Raw genomic sequence first — 12985 nt, forward strand, 5'->3', positions numbered from 1 at the left:
GCTTGGCCAGGTATGAGGACCAGGGTGCGCTGGACGCGCTGCCGTGCGCTACTGGATAGAGCTCTTTTTAAGGGAGAAGCGCTTGGAGGAAGATCCCTGGGGGCGTGCAGCCCCGGAAAGGAGACGATGGGAGCTGGGCTCGCCCCTGGCTCCCAGAGGCTGCGGACTTCAAGTCTTGAGGCGGGGTGGGGACGTACCCTGCAAACTGTCTGCGTTCAGGCCAGGAGAGGGAGACTTGCCCCAAAGAAAGTGACTAAGGGAGGCATCGTCGGGAACTCTTGGTGCCGTGGGCCCTCCACACAGCCCTCGACCCTAGGCGTCTCTCAGTCCCCGGCACCGCGGTTGTTTGTCGGGCAAGGCAGCGGGAACCGCGGGCTCAGCCCTACCTAGGAGGTCTTAGTGGGACCCTAACAAGGAAAAGCCAGGCACGTGGCCGACTCTCGGTCGGGCCCCCGCCCACACCGCAGGGCCCCCTTTTCTCGATCAAGTTCAAGCTTGAGCTCCTGGGCACCCTACCCACCGGCCGCCTCCTCCCCTCCTCTCCCCTCCCCTCGCCTCCTTTCTATTCCGTACCATCTCGCTTCTCACTCTTCCTTTGTCTCTTTCCCACCACTTAGTTTGCACCCGCCCCTGCACTCCTCCTCTCCGCCCCGCTGCCAGCTCCAGTGTCCAGGCTGCGCTCACCTGTTCGACCCAAACATTCCGGCGACCCGGAGCGCCCGCCGCCCGCTCGCTGCCGGCTCCCTTTGAGAGCCCCCGCCCCACTCCGCGGGTCATTGTGCTCCTGCAGACCACACGGTGCCGGCTCCTTACGGCGCGCTGGCTACCGTAGTAAAGTCATAGCATAATATCAAGACTGCTGCCCAGACCTGGGCGCGCGCAGTCCGCAGGGACTCCGCAAGAAAAGGGAAGACGCACGCCGACCCAAGGTGAGGTCCTCCTCGGGGCAAATACACCTTCAGTCTTGGCATCAGGAGAAGACAGAATGGGGCGGCGCGAGGTGGCTAGAGGGGTACCCTAAGTCTCCGGGCAACCCCAGAATCGCCGGCGACCTAACAAGGTAGTCTCCTTACGGCAGAATTAAAACATCAACAGAGAAAAAAATGGGTTAGGGCAAACGTCCCCCGAACTCTCCACCACCAAGTCCAAAGGCCAGGTTAGAACGCATGGGCCTCGAATAAAGCTGAGCTTTAACAAGGATAGAGACGTACATGAAATTCTGTGGAGAGATGCCCCGCCCCCCAAAAGAAACCCAATAACGAGCCCACCTCCTGGTTCCTATGAGGAGGAAGGGCAATTTCTACAGATTCCTTTACGCTACAACTCATTCACAGTGGAGCCAGCAGAGGAGAGCAAACGAGACAGCCACCACGATTGTTTGCAATTTTGAAACAGACTGCCTTTAACCCTCCAACTTTTCTTTAAAAAGCCCTTTTCTTTCTTCCTCTGAAAGCTTTGCATTGTGAACAATCTATGCTAGACAAGACTCCCTCTACAGGTTTGATCTGTAATTACAGTCACAGGTTCGGAGCTCCTTGTTCACGGATTAGAAAAGATGACAACACTTCAAATTAACAACACACAGACTTCATTCTACACATGCTAAAGATCTTACTGTCAATATGAAACTCACGCTTTAAAAAAAAGGATTTAGGCGTGTTACTCATTAGCGCCTTTTACTCCTGAAATCAAATGTGTTTTCAAATCAATTCACCAATTCACTTTTCCCACGTTCTCTATTAGACCTTTACTTCCCATCTTTTTGGGTGTCGGTGTCTAGGGTCACAACGCTAGGACAATGTGGGCGTTTCCAATGTGGAAGCTGTCCTTCGTTGCTCTGAATGAGATAATTCGGGCTCAGGATTTCCTGCCTCTTTCCAACACATTTCTTGAGACCTTTGACCTCGCCTGGCCTGAGTCACAATTTGACAGCAGTGGTGGACATCTGGGCTTGAAATATAAAGCCCAAAGCAGCTGAAGTTCAAAGGTGAAATTGAACCCAGATAACCCACCTCTCCTCAGACTCATCAGCGAGCACAGTGCAGCTAAGGACAGTAGGACTGTCCCTGCAGACATCAGTGTGCACTCATTTACCATCCTCCAAAAACAGCACCCGAAGCCCATGGCCCACAGACACTTTGGCTAGCTGGGAAGCACTTCTGAATGCCAGGAGCCTTCCAAGCCTTGTCCCCACAGGGGCTGCCCCTCCTCAAGGAACCTTGAGCTGGTGGTTTTCAGTGTCCTTGTCCCTCTGACCAGTTCCCTCTGACCTTAAAGAGGCCACAGTGTGGCTCCCAATGTGGGGGAGGGTTCCATAGCAAGAAAAACAACAATAACTGGTCCTTTTTCCTTACTGCCCTCCCGTCACCATTACTCCAGGCTCAGCAGTAGGCACCTTTGGAAACATGCTAGAGGCAGATGCTCTTAGGAGCACCTACAAGAATCCTTTTATGACCATGCCCCAAAAACAGAAGCCTGGCCAGGGGACATGAGGAAGGACAGGAACTTAGTTCAACCAGAGTGGACTCTGTGAGAGCACTGAAAAGTCATTTATCACCACAAATTACCTCCTAATGACAGAGGGACAGTACCTGCCCACTAGGGTGATGGAGCAATCACCTCTGAACTATGCCATCGGGCCGTCAGCTGACCTGATTCTGCGCACCTTCTGAGGTGGTTAGTAGGAAAACAGCATCTATGCTGCTTATTCTCCACGCCAGGTCCCTCCCCACAAAAATGTTAGAATCTGAAGAAATCCAGAAAGATCATTCTTCACAGACAAATAGTCCTGGACTGTTCAAAAAACAACCATGAGTGGGGGCTGTGGTTCCTGCCTGTAATGCTAGTTACAGGAAGCAGGACAGGAGCACCATTACAAGTTTGAGGCCAGTCTGGTCTGCACATCAAGATGCTATCCCAAAAGCCAAAATAAAAACAACAAACAAAAATAGGGTAGTAGGGGTGGCAGTAGCTGTAGCAAATTCCTTTAATCCTGGTACTTAGTACTCAATACTCAGGAGGCAGGGGTAGGTAGATCTCTTGAATTTGAGGCCCGCCTGGTCTACAAATGGAGTTCAAGTACAACCAGGATTGGCGCACAGAGAAACTTTATCTCAAAAAGACAAACAAAAACAAAAAAAAATCTCCCCAAAAACCAAAACAACAACCAAACAAACCACTTCTTGTCATACATTTAACTGCTATAGATGATGAGACCAAGGGAAAATACCACCTAAAGGCAACATAGGGATTCCAGCTGGACCTTGGACTAAAGGGTACAGGTAGAGGGAGAGGCAGAAAGTGAGGACAGAGGAAAGGGAGAAGATGGGCTGGGAGGAGGGTCAGGTGCTCTTAAGGAGTAGACCAGCATGCTCCTGACCCTAGACAGCAAAAACTGGCATGGCCTTTCCGGTAGATTCGGCAAGTGATATAAAAGTTCTAGGAGCACAAGGGTGATGAGTGTTACTTCAGCAAGAGGGACTAAGGGAGGGTGGGAGATGAGACAGTGAGGCTGCAATTCAGGCACTAGGAAAGGTTTGGTCAACAAGAGACATAACAACAATAAAATTACAAGTATATGAGACACTTGTCTTGAGCTGCCTTCTTTGCAACTCTGAGACCTGGACAATGAGATGCTCCTTAGAACAGCAGCTGAACATGTTTGAGATGGCACGTCTCAGGAGGAGTCTAGGTGTCACACGGAGAGACAGGCCGCACAACAATGACATTAAGAAACACCTCCATCTACAGAGGAAGTAAACAGGATACGGCTTGAGATGCTTCAGCCATGTTATGAGAATGAATGACGGAAGATACCCGAAGATAGCACTACTTGGAGGACTACATGTGATAAGGTGAAGAGGAAGGCCCAAAAAACTGCATAAAGGAAGACTGTGGAACCTGGGTGTGGCAGTAGCACAAGCATCAAGGACTGCCCAGGATAGGAACACCTGGAGAACTGCCATACCGGGCTGCCCATGCATGCTTAAGCATTGCTGGGGTATAAATGATGATAATGATGGCAAATGAGATGGCAGGGTCATATGGGGTCATAGGGCCAAGTGTGCTGAGCCTGGACACAGCTGAGAGGCATGGACTTTCATTTGGCCTGCTGAGGTGTTACAAGCTCAGTTAAGTTTCCAGATCAGGGTACACAGGATTTGAATGATATAAAAGGGGCAGCAGGAGGGTAAATAGAATACAGGAGGTCCAGCTAAGACTGGAGCACAGATCTTTGGGAGACACTGGCCTAACAAAGTGTGAGACTGGGTTCTCATCCCAAGTACTTCAAAATGAACTAAAAGAAAAGATTTAGCCTAATAGGACCAATTCAAGCTCTAACACCACACAAATGTTGGCACCAGGCTCCAGCCTTTGTAGGCCTCCTTTCTCCAACTACAAAGTGAACATAACATAGTATGTTCAACCCAGAACTTGGCAGAAAGTCTTCTACTTTGACATTAGAAACTCAAGGGCTAGGGATACAGCTCAATTGGTAGAGTACTTATCTAGCATACATAAGGTCTTGAGTTCAATCTCTAGCACTGTAGTAACTGGGCATGTCTATAATCCAGCACTCAGGAGGTAGAAGCAGTAAGATCGAGAGTTCAAGGTCATTACTACCTATGTGGTGAGTTCAAGGCCAGCCTGGACCATATGTCACTCCATAAAGAATGTGTGTGTAGGGAGCTGGCAAAATGACCCACTGGTAAGAGTGTTGTTTTCAAGCTTGATGACTTGGGTTCAATCCCCTGGATCCACACAGTCAAAAGTTGAGAACTCACACATTGTCCTCAACTTCCATACCCAAGTAATGTGGTATGCATGCACCAAAATAAATGTTTTTGTTGTTGTTGCTTAAAAAAATAAAGAAAAATGAAGAACTAAGTAGATGGCTCAGTGGATAAATGTACTGTGCTGGCTAATTTTATGTCAACTTGACACAAGCTAGGAAGTCATCTGAGGGGAGGGATCTACAATTGAAAAAAATGCCTCTGTAAGATCAAGCTTTATGCAAGCCTGTGGGGCATTTTCTTAAATAGTTATCCATGGGGCAGAGCCCAGCTCATTGTGGGTGGGGCCATCTCTGGGATGGTGGTCCTGGGTTCTTTAAGAAAGCAGGCTTAGTTAGCAAAAGGCCGTGACTCACACCTTTAATCCCAGTATTCGGGAGGCAGAGGCAGGTAGATCTCTGTAAATTCGAGGCCAGCCTGGTCTACAGATCAAGTTCTGGGACAGCCAGGGCTACACAGAGAAACTTTGTCTTGAGGAAAAAAAAAAAGGGAAGAAGGAAGCAGGCAGGCTAAGTGAGCCGTGTGGAGCAACCCTGTAAGCAGCATGGCCCCATGGCCTCTGCATCCCCTCCTTCCTCCAGGTTCCTGTCCTGTTTGAGTTCCTGCCTTGACTTCCTTCAGTGGTGGACTGTTACCTGGAAGTACAGGCAGAATAAACCCCTTCCTCCCCAAATTATTTTTGGTCATGGTATCTCATTACAGCAATAGTAATCCTAAAACAAGTACTTATATAAGCATGAGGATTTGAGTTTGGCTCTCAAGTATCCACATAAAAAGCCAGACATGGCTGTATACATGCCTGTAATCCCAGAACTAGAGGTAGCTAGAGGTAGGAATTGGAGATACCAGCTTGTCCGAAAAACAGCAAGTGCCAGGTATAGTGAGAGACCCTGTCTCAAGGGAATAAGGTAGTGACCAATAAAGGACAACTTTGTGAACACACGTACATTCATGTATTTGTGCGTGCTTTTTTTTTTTTTTGCTTGCTTGGGTTTTTTTGTTTGTTTTGTTTTGTTTTTGAGACAGAGTCTCTCTGTACAGCCTTGGCTGTCCTGAAACTCACTCTATAGATACGGCTGGTCTCCAGCTCACAGAGATCGTCTGCCTCTAAAAGTGGGAGCCACCACCGCCTGGTTCCCTTCTACTGCCTTTTAATTTTTGGTGATTGTATGTTTGTTTTTGTTTTGATGTAAGAAAATTTTACAATCTTATAATCAGGTTTAGTTGGGATTTTCTCTTCACCAGGTTTTATTCCCAAATTTTCAGTGATTTTATTATAATTCATCTGAAGTCTCTTTTTGAAAATCTATTTTAAATTTATCTCCACACAATTACTGAAGTAGTTCAGTTTGCTTTTTTTTTGAGATAGGCCTGAACTCAGTATTTAGCTGGAAGGATAACCCCTAAACTTTGGATTCCCCTGGGTGCTGGGAGTATAGCACTTTCGAGCCTAGAGCTTTGTGTAACCTATGTGAGCACTCTACCAACTGGGCTACAAACCCAGCCCAATTTGCTTCTGTTTTCTAAATGGTCTCATTCATATTCAAGCCCCGCCCCCCCACCTCCCCAGAGTCTCACATGGTGGCTCATGATCACCCGTAAATCCAATTCCAAACCTTTTTCTCACCTTCTCAGGCACCAGACACACACATGGTGCAAACCTTCAGACAAGCATTTACACATACACATAAAATAAAAATAAATATTTTTTAAAGGGGATCTGTTAATATCTGGTGAGGGGGTTGGAGAGATGGCTCAGCAGTTAAAGAGCACTGGCTGCTCTTCCAGAGGACCCGGGTTCAATTCTCAGCACCCACATGGCAGCTCACAACTGTCTATAACTCCAGTTCCAAGGAAACTGACACCCTCACACAGACATACATGCAGGCAAAAAACCAATATACATAAAATACAAATTATTAAAAAATCATTTAAAAACTTGTTAAAAATATCTGATAAGGCCAGCATGCACCTCAACCCCATAAACTCTCTGCCTGCATCACAGAGGGGAGTGAACCAGAATGGGGACACCCTGGGAACAGGACTGTCATGAAGAAGAGAAGAGTCTCCCAGGTGGGGAGAAGGGTCCTGAAAAGTATCTTTTCTAGGATGGTGAGGAGGGGGTGGTGTCTCCAGTTTACACAACTCTGTATTACTACTGGAGTGGAGGGGTAGCTAGGTTAACCCTTTCACCCCTCCAGGTAGTCAGTTTGGCTAGCTGCAACCTCCCAGCTAGCTCAGGCCCTCAGGTGAAATCTAGAAGTAGCAGACCAGCGTGCCTCCCTGCTCTGCTGGTTTTCCCTTATGAACACACCAAAGGAGCCTGACGGGAAATGCGGCCCCGACAGCCATGGCCACAGGCCATTATTCTCCTTTACAAAAGCACCTTTTAAACAAAAGATTTCTGTGTAAGAGTTTTTTGCCTGTATATGTGTGTACTGTGCCTGTGCTTGGATCAGTTCAGAAGAAATCCTTAGAACTGGAGCCATAGATGGTTTCAAGCCACCAAGTGGTTGCTGGAGATTGAACCTAGGTCCTCTACAACAACAGCAAGTGCTCTAAACCACTAAGCCCTCTTTCCAGCCCCTTAGTGCCTTGATTTATTTTTTTAAAGATTTATTTATTATGTATACAACATTCTGCCTCCATGTATGCCCGCCTGCCAGAAGAGGACGCCACATCTCATTACAGATGGTTGTGAGCCACCATGTGGTTGCTGGGAATTGAACTCAGGACCTTTGGAAGAACAGGCAGTGCTCTTAACCGCTGAGCCATCTCTCCAGCCCCCTATTGCCTTGATTTAAAATGCCACCAGGTGCCCTCTGGTTTTGTCACTCTCCTAGTACAGAACCTTTATAGCTCCCAGCTCCTGCTCTGGTGTCCTAGGCTTGTGCAGCCCTACTGAACTAATCTTCTTGTCTTTTCTGGGAACTCTGCTATGACAGAGTACCATCTTTTGTCCCTCTTCATCCATGAGAAATCCTCTGTGCCTCTGATCATGCATGTTTTCAAGTAGGTACTCCTTCCACAAACATGTTCAGAGCCCCTCACCTGTGCTAGGCACCATAACCAGTGCAGGTAACACAGTAGGGGATGATGCAGGGTGTAGGTCTGTCTCTTGGTACCTGCAGGCCAGCAGGAAGGAAGACATTAAGCAGATGACCATGTGGCTTCTTGATCTGGTGCTGTTTGTAGGAGGTGTATCCTCTCTCTGAGCTTGACAGTTATGTGGCTATGCGGAAGGAAGGGGCATGTCCTGGAGGTCTCTGCTAAGGTGACATGTAAGCTGTGTTGACAGATGCACGGGTGGAGAGGGATTGCTAGGTAGGAAAATGCATAGACTGCCAATAAAACCCATCCACTGGAGCCTGCTGAACTCTGCTGAGCTCAAGAGGACCAAGACTGGCTCTTAGGTGACAACCTGTCTGGAAGCAGATACCTGTCAATTTTGTCCTACAATATGGAGTTGACAGTTTTCTGCATTATGCCTCTTCACCCCATCAGACTGCAAGCTCAGGGACTGAGGCAGAGTGCTCACATCATGCCACACACTGTGGTCTACGAGGGTCTTGCTCAGACCCCATGGCCCTCACTCCAGCAGAGTTGGCTTGGTGCTGAATGCAGGCCACATGCTGGGACTCTGAGGGAATGAGTGGAGTGCCCAGGCCTCTTCTCCCTTCTTCCCTGGCCTCTTGGGAGAGGCTTTGCCAGGAGGCCAAGGCTATCTACCCTAGAGTGCCCACTTCTATGGGTGTACAGACAGATGGCCCCTGAAGAGTATACCTTAGCCACCGCATGGTGGGAAACCTTCAATCTCAGTGCTCAGGAGGCGGGGATACATGGTGAGACCCTGTCTTTGCAAGAAAACCAAACCAATGCCACCCTAGAGTGCTCCTAGCAGTGCTATACCTAGCAGTCCCCATCAAAAAGTTATCAGACCTCTGCCACCATAGCCGGGTAGGAGAATGACAGTAGCCTATTGTTGCTCAGTAGTGATGCTGTGTATGACGACGCCCACAGGCCTGTGTGTGAGAGCACATGCTGCAGCTGCAAAACCCAAACTGTGCTATTAAAAGTCACAACAGTGGTCACCTCTGCTTGTGGCGGCGACTAGGAGGGACACAGGGGTCTTTGGGATTTAGACAATGTTGTTTCTTGCTCTAGAAATTGGTTATAGGAAGTGGGAAGTGTAAAGAAACTATGAGTTGTCTCTCCATACTTGTCTGCATATGAGTTGGTATGGACAATGTGCATCCACTGAAAGCTTGAGAAAGGCAACAAGTCAAGCCAGCTGCCATGTCCTAGTGATCCAGAGCACTCTGGAGCCAATCCTGCCATCCCACAGCCTCCCACCAGGCTAGTTGTACAGTCACCAAGCAATAGGGGTGATAATAATGCCACATGCACAGGAAGGCTGGAGACTAGGTGACCAAAGTCACCCAGCAGTGAGGAAACGTGAGCAGAGCCATGGGGCAAAACAGTCACAGAGCTGGAAGCAAGGGGTAGGCGAGGGTCTGGACGGAGGTCTGGTCTGTTGGATGCATGACAAGCGCTGTTAGAATAGGGCTCCTGAGGCAAAAGGCCTGTGGGACGCTAAGCCTCACCAACTGAGTGAGGACTAGTGACGGTGACGTGAGCTGCCAGTCAGTGTCAGTCACTGATGACAGTCGCAGGGCAGCACACAGTACGTTCAGGGACCATGGTAGATTGGCAGACCTGGGCCTGTCTGGTGAAGCTGAGGGTATTGGAGCCCTGATGGCCTCAGTCTGACCCTACCCTAATGTCTGTTTTCCTTCCTCTACTCCTCCCACTCCTCGGGAAACAATAGTGTTAGGATGCAGGGATGTGTGCTTCCACCCAGCTGACTCTGCAGGTTACTCAGGTGCTCTGAAGTGAAGCCTCAGTCTTCTGCATGAAAAACAGACTTCTGGTGTTCCTGCTTTCTTCTTATCTCCTGATCCCCCACCCCCATTTCCTTTCCCTTTTCTTTCCTGCCCCAGCCAGAACCATCTTACTATCCAAAGGCAATGCCAAGTTCAGATGAAGGGACCCAGGCCATGGCAGGTCCCATAGCAGAATCTAGCTTACCTGGGACCTTTACAGTCTTTCCCGGTTACATAGAATAAAAAATAAGAGTCCTCTCTTTTGCAGCCTCCCTTCTGCCTATAGAGGCAGCAACATGTCTGGAGTTTGGTCTAGAAAGGCAGCAATATGAATCTGCAGTCTTCTGGGAAAACTTTTGTTTTTGCTGAACTAGCCTTGCTCCACCCTCCTCTCACCATGGATGGGATAAGATAGCAAAGCCAGCATGGTCCAGACACTAACCAGGCACTGCAGACCTCACAGCAGGACCTCCATCCTTCCACTTCACACTTGCTCCACAGGCTTCCAGTATCCCTGACTGAGTCACAGGGCTCCTATCTGAGGATAGACCGGACAGCCAGGAAGCCAGCACCATGTGCCTTTTCCCCAGAGAAGGACTACTCTGAGACAGTATTCAGAGCCAAGTACCTCCTGCTTATCCTGTGTTGTGAGGTCAGAGAGACATGCACAGGGTCTTAACTTGCAGATGCCCTGGGAAGGAAAACAGCTTCCTCAGCATGGTTCCAGCTGGGCAGTGTGATACTCACAACCATTTTAACTGACCTCAGGTGGTGAGGCCTGCAGTGTTACTTGTGCTCTTGAGGAGTCTGTGGTGACTGGATCCTTCTCTCCAACTGTCTTCAGCCCCCCCCCTAACTTAAGTATCTCCGGGTCCTGCTATTGGGGAGCAGCAGGGACGTGGGAAAAGTGGTGCAGATGAGGGCCAGGTGGGTGGGCTCTGGGCCTTGCCTGGATTTGCCAGTGACACATCTGTTTGATGCAGGCCGGCAAGGCTCTAGACTCCACCACCCCACTTCCCTTGGAAAAGGGGCTCCACGGTGAACACCAGACCCGCTGCTCCTCCTAGGACAGGGAAACTTCAGGCCTCAGAAGGGAAAGTGAGGCAGCCACTAGACAGAGTCCTTCACTTGCTATCATACCTGACTGGTCAAGTCCTGCTCTGCTCAGGTAGCCGCATGCGGCATACAGCAAACTTTGTATTCAGCTGGCAAGCCCTTCAAGAGCTGTCTTTGCAGGCTGCTCCTCCTCTCTTCATTCCCTCCGGTCCACCCCAGGGCCTTTGTACCTGCTGTTTCCTCTGCAGGAAGCCCAGAGGACTGGCTGGTTCTCAGCAGTCAGAGCTTGGCTCACACCTCTTCAGAGCTCTTTTCTCAGAAGCATATCCTCTTACTCCATTTGAACTCTCTGCCCCAAACACCTTGCTCTTTCCTGACTTATTTACCATCTCCACAGCCTCTAAGTGTGGAGGGTGGACAGTTCTCTGTGCTTGTCACTGCCAGATTCCTGGTGTTCAGTGGCTCCCAGCACTTATTACCAAGAAATGACTTCGGAGTGAATTAAGGAAGCGATTTCCTCAGCTGCAGCACACACAACAGTGGCAGTGTCATTGGGGGAGGGGTCTGGGGGCCACTCTCTCCATCTGAATGGGAGTGGCAGAGCTACCAGCCTGCTAAGGGTCCATAGTGGTCCCTCTGCATGAAACAAAGCTTCCAGCACAAATCCAACCTCAAAAGAGAGTGAGCTTGTTAATGATGTAAACATGGGTACAACCAGGAAAAAGCTTGGCCACGGCTTCTCCGGTCCACACAGAGCCATTATCTCTAATTGATCTCCAGACATCAGCTGCTGAGGCGGCTGAAACTCTCCTGTATCCTTCAGGTCTGGTTACAAAGCCCTAGGCTGCTGCACATGCATGGAGTTAGGCTTGTGCGTCCCTGCTTGCTGGACCGACAGGTCTGTCTGGGCCCCACGGGAGTGTGTGAGCCACAGTCACTGTGTTCAGTGGCTGCATTTAGGTGCCTTAATAGGAAGGTCATGCCCTCAAGAAAAGATGACAAAAGCAAGTTAGCACCCAAAAGAGCCCGATGCCCCAAATATCCCACTAGCCATGGAAGGAAAAGATACCTAAAAGCCAGGATGAGAGTTTTCTTCCACAAGGGTGCAACAATAATGTGCAATAAAATCCAGGCCCAGGGACAAGATCACAAATTCTCATTGGGTCTCAGCGATGGGTCACAAGGTCAGCTTTCAGTTCAGTGACCATCTGGACATTTTGAGCTGCTCCTTCCTGGCCTAGCCCAAGAAAGAGGCCTCCTTTCCTGCTGGAGTATTCTTGTCCTTAGGGACAGAGCTGGGCTGAGCTACTGGGCTGCCTACGGTGGAACTCTGGGAGGAGAGAGCTTCTCTCTTCATCTCTGGGGCCTCTCTTCAGCTCTTGGCCTCCATCCCAGCTTTCCCACAGACACAGGTAAGGCGTGCATGAGCTAGGCCTGCATGTAGGATTTCTGTTCATGGTCTACACAGACATGGCTGTATTAGAAAATTACAGGTACCGCAGACATTTTTTTTTACCTGGTTAATGAAGTTAAAAAGGCTGCCTTGGAACCCCTGGACAGGGACGTGAGGAGCTGCCAGAGGCAGCAACCCTTTTGGGCCCAGGCTATCCAGCCCAAGAAACAAAAGGAATGCTGGCTATTTCTGTTTATTTTTCCACATAACTTTAGGGATGTGGCAGGAGAGGAGGGCCAGGCCTCTGTGAACCCAAGCTGTCCCAGTAAAGGCACGTTCATTCTCTTGGGAATATTCGGAAGTCACAGAAAATTTCTAGAAAACACTTAAGGATAGTCCATGGTATACTAAACTGGAAATAATGCCTCTCAACCAGACACATCTGGCAGTAAGCTCCCCATACTTCCCTCTGTCTTGCTCTGAGAGGTCACTTCCTCTTGAGGTCAAGAATGCCAATAGTGGAGCTGGAGCAATGACTCAGTGGTTAAGAGCATTTGCTTCACTTACAGAGGACCTGGGATCAATTCCCACCACATGACCACTTACAACCATCTATAGTTCCAGCTCTGGGGGATCCAGGACCCTCTCTGGCCTCTGAGGGCACTGCACACACATGGTGCACATATGCACACATGCAGGCAAACACTCATACACATAAAATAAAAACAAATCTTTTATTAAACAAAAGAAAAATCCTAGCTGTGCTGAAGCCATTTTCAGGATGCAGGGGCACTAGCTGTCCTCAGGATGCAGGGGCACTAGCTGTCCCCAGGATGCAGGGGCACTAGCTGTCCCCAGGA

The 12985-nt window shown here is 49.2% G+C and overlaps 1 protein-coding gene across 1 annotated transcript in view; it reads right to left on the reverse strand.

Annotated features, from left to right (window-relative positions):
- Nol4l (nucleolar protein 4 like) overlaps positions 1-12985 on the reverse strand; it is a 117872-nt gene that overhangs the window by 31296 nt on the left and 73591 nt on the right. The gene's annotated exons all lie outside the window — the stretch shown is intronic.

The sequence above is a fragment of the Arvicola amphibius genome, chromosome 5, assembly GCF_903992535.2.
Source record: "Arvicola amphibius chromosome 5, mArvAmp1.2, whole genome shotgun sequence".
In the NCBI taxonomy this organism is placed as follows: domain Eukaryota; kingdom Metazoa; phylum Chordata; class Mammalia; order Rodentia; family Cricetidae; genus Arvicola; species Arvicola amphibius.